This window comes from Phocoena phocoena, chromosome 1 (assembly GCF_963924675.1).
Source record: "Phocoena phocoena chromosome 1, mPhoPho1.1, whole genome shotgun sequence".
Classification (NCBI taxonomy): Eukaryota; Metazoa; Chordata; class Mammalia; order Artiodactyla; family Phocoenidae; genus Phocoena; species Phocoena phocoena.
In genome coordinates this window covers 28,904,138-28,908,224 of record NC_089219.1, presented here as the reverse complement: position 1 = coordinate 28,908,224, position 4,087 = coordinate 28,904,138, and the positions used below count along the sequence as shown (strand labels likewise).

The following is a 4,087-nucleotide window of genomic DNA, read 5'->3' as shown; positions in this document are numbered from 1 at the left end:
CCGCTGTTTCAACTACACAGCTGCAGATTTAATCTGGAGGTTGAAACAACCAACAACCCCCCTCCTCGACTCTATTTGCCCTTCCATTTTCTTGTATAAGAAAAGTCTATCAGTTCAAACGAATGGAAAGTAGCTTTGCTGCATTCAAAGTGTTATACGTTTGTGCAGATTTAAAAATGAGTATCTAAAGGGTCTTTTTTTGGAGTAGAATAAATTTTTATTACACAGCATCTTATTTTTAAAAAGACTTTATCTTCATAGAATACATCTTCACATTAGAGATTCCCACAATGGGAAAACAACAACTTATTACTTATAATTTTATATCTGTGGACAGACTATTTTAGGACAAGTAAAATAAACACCTTTGAGGACTAAGTCTAGGTTTAGAATCTGTAACAATTTGAAACATCTATAAAGGGATCTCTTCCCTACATGGAACTTCTCTATATTCAGGAACTCTCCAGGCTCTTCTTCCTACGATTTAGAAATCAGTAATGTGAAACATCAGCATTTCTAATTTGCCAGTTTACCTTGGACATGTAACTGGTATCGACTGAACAGAGCGGGGAAGTTTGCAAAAACTAAACACTGCCTAATTTTCTGAGAAGTCTTTATTCTCGAATTAACAGTCTCTCCCTTTCTCTACCTAGGACAGATACAGAAGTCTGATCAGCTATTGAGAGCAATAAAGCTGAATTCCCTTTAAGAGTTTGATAAATTAAAAGGCAAAAGCTCATATATGTTTAGTTGTACTGTGAGTCTTGTGAGAAGCTGAGAGACACCCCATTAACTCCCCAGCATAGAGAACTCAGTCTGACAATTTTTTGGTTACAATTGCTCTCAAATCTTTCCTCAAAGATTACACTCTAAAAATAACGAGGTGATTAGGAGAAGAGGTTTGTCTCACCAATGGACTTATCTGTTATTTCCTCCTTATTGTGAATTGAATGGCATGACAGAGCAGAGGCAAGGGAGGTGTACAATCAATTTTCAAGGTATTGCGTCTAAAAGGTCAGAGCTTCCATAGCATAGCAACAGCTGTGCAGATGCCCTCATCACGATCGTAGAAATAACAAAGCCTAGCAAAGGTGAAAGCTGAGAGTGCCAATCCCTGGAATATAGTCACAACTTGTCCAATGTCCCAGTGACTATGAAGAGGGAGGGGCTGCAGCCAGGGAGTAGTTCATTGCAGAGCAAGGATTCAAATAAGCAGCTGGAATTAGGCCCAGGAGCAAAACACTGACAACCCTCTCACCAATCCAGTGGAGACATGCAGCCTTGGAACCAGAATGGTGGCTGGGTGACAGGTGAATGTCCTGTATTCCACACCATCCTGGGGTAGGTTGGTCCTGGAGAAATGCTGAGACATGAGTGGTCTGACCACTGGTGCTCAGAGGAACAGAGCTTGTCCTCCTCAGGCACCACAGAGGACACGGCCTCCAGAGAGTCACCCTGTCGCTCCTTAAAGGGTCTTAATGTAGATACTAGTAATACTTTTAAATTAAAGATTTAAACCACACCTTTTAATATAGTAAAAAAATAACACTATTCAAAGAAATACCACAAATGGCAAACATTTATAATCTAAAATCTTTATAAAAGTACAAAAATAAATTAGAAAAATTAAACTCATAAAATGGTTAAGTAACCTTAATTTTACATTTGTATAAAATACAAGTGAAAACCATCTGAATGATGGCGGTGACTGAAATCCTGTTTGGTAAAGTATCCTATTCCTATGTTGTTTTTGATTTTGTTTTTTGCAACATAATGTGCCATTTCCATTTGACAGTTTATGTTGCAGTAAATAAAGAGTAATATTGTACAGTTAGCAGTTGCAAGTACTTTTTTTTTTTTTTGCAGTACACGGGCCCCTTTTTGCGGTACGCGAGCCCCCCACTGCTGTGGCCTCCCCCGTTGCGGAGCACAGGCTCCGGACGCACAGGCTCAGCGACCATGGCTCACGGGCCCAGCCGCTCCGCGGCATGTGGGATCCTCCCGGACCAGGGCACGAACCCACGTCCCCCGCGTCGGCAGGCGGACTCCCAACAACTGCGCCACCAGGGAAGCCCACAAGTACTTTTGAGTTGGGCTGTTTCTGAGGTCCGTTAGCAAAAAAGTCCATTACCATTTTATTTCAGCTGAGAATCAGACATCATATAAAGCTTCATAATCCTAAACCACGAATATGTCTGCTTTGTTTATAAGTAAATCTCGAACCCAAGCATTATTCTTTTTTCAAAAAAAACTTTACTGGAGTATAATTGCTTTACAATGTTGTGTACGTTTCCCAAGGATTATTCTTTTAAAAAATTTTTTAAAAAATTTATTTATTTAGGCTGCGTTGGGTCTTCGTTGCTGCGCACAGGCTTTCTCTAGTTGCGGCGAGCGGGGGCTACTCTTCGTGGCAGTGCGCGGGCTTCTCATTGCAGTGGCTTCACTTGTTGTGGACCACGGGCTCTAGGTGCGCGGGCTTCAGTAGTTGTGGCACGTGGGCTCAGTAGTTGTGGCTCGCGGGCTGTAGAGCACAGGCTCAGTAGTTGTGGCGCACGGGCTTAGTTGCTCTGCAGCATGTGGGATCTTCCCGGACCAGGGCTCGAACCCGTGTCCCCTGCTTTAGCAGGCGGATTCTTAACCACTGTGCCACCAGGGAAGTCCCCCAAGGATTATTCTTAAAGGAAAATATTTTAATAGAGAAAAGTATGAGACAAGTGCTGCTCTATAAAGGCACTGCAAAGATCTCTATAGACTGTGGAAATTACAGAAATAACAAAAGTGACAGAAGGCAGGAAAACAGTCATCTTTTTTCTACAGATAAAATTAAAGATTCCAGTCCCCTTTATGATAGAGACATTTTATCAAGTATAGTAAAAATGATCCCATCCTTTCCTGGCACTGACAGATTAACCTAATTAATTTCCTAAAAGCATCTGCAAGGTATGCAAGTCTCAGCAGCCAAAGAATTTGTCAAATGATCAGACGACTGAAACATGGAAACTACGAGAACTGAGAGTTCAAGATGTACGGCCCCCCTCCAAAAAAAGAAACCACCTCGGAATTTTACCTTAGATTGCCCCCTCATTTCTCCATGCTTTAGTGTAGTGCTCTGAGCACCCTTTTACCTGAAGTTTCAAGCAGGTGAACTCTAATATAATTGGTGACTTGTTCTGTCCAGTCCAGCATGTCTAATTAATCAATTAGAGCAATCGTCCGATTACTGTCTGCCTAGATAACCGTCATGCTTTTTTGGTACTACACTTAGGGATGCTACAGCCTGATTTAACAGAGCATGTCTTCGCATCACCGTTACACGTATTTCCCCCATTTAACTGTATGAATTTGGGTGTAGTTACTGACGTTTTTAGAATTTTCCTTATCAGTGTAGTTACTGGGAAGATTGACAGTAGAGTGATTCTCTTCAATTTGTGAAACTTAACAACTGACACATATAGTTAAAAAAAACTCAACCCATCAGCATTTGTTAGTTAAGCTAACTAGTGCTTCTTCAGCATCAGTAACAAGATCCTTTAAGAAAACAAACTGTACTGTTAGGGTTGCACAGACTCTGGCGACATGTAGGTGGGAGATAGCCAGAAGGGAACAGACTGAATTCTCTGATGTTCTGGAGAACAGAAATAGGGTAAATGGAAATAATGAAGGGACAAGTTTTTAATATTTAGGCTGGACTGCTTCAAATAGTGAGTTACCCCCCAGATAAGGAGCTCATCCTCATAGGGATTCCTGCTTGCTTGGAGGCCTCACCTCACACTAGGGTTCCTTTGAGTCCAGACCTATGCAGACTGGGCAGAGTGGCGGGGCTGTGGAGAGTGTGCTCCATCCAAAGGGACCAACCACTCTTGAGCTTCCCCTGGTGGCAGCTGTGAAGGGATACTGAAGAAATAGTGAAATCGATGACCCTCCTTACTTTTTAAGGGATTTTTATGTGAGATCTTCTGATTTTTTAAATATTAGGGACTAATAAAAATATTTTAAATACCAAACAAAAATTATTTGCAGACAGAAATTGGCTGCCAACTTGAGACCTCTGATTTTACTCTATTAACTTCAATTATGGAATGAAAAG

The 4,087-nt window shown here is 41.3% G+C and overlaps 1 pseudogene; it reads right to left on the bottom strand.

Moving 5' to 3' along the window:
• Positions 1-1,015: 1,015 nt before the first annotated feature.
• Positions 1,016-3,186, bottom strand: LOC136124183 (succinate dehydrogenase [ubiquinone] cytochrome b small subunit, mitochondrial pseudogene; annotated as a pseudogene).
• Positions 3,187-4,087: the final 901 nt, after the last annotated feature.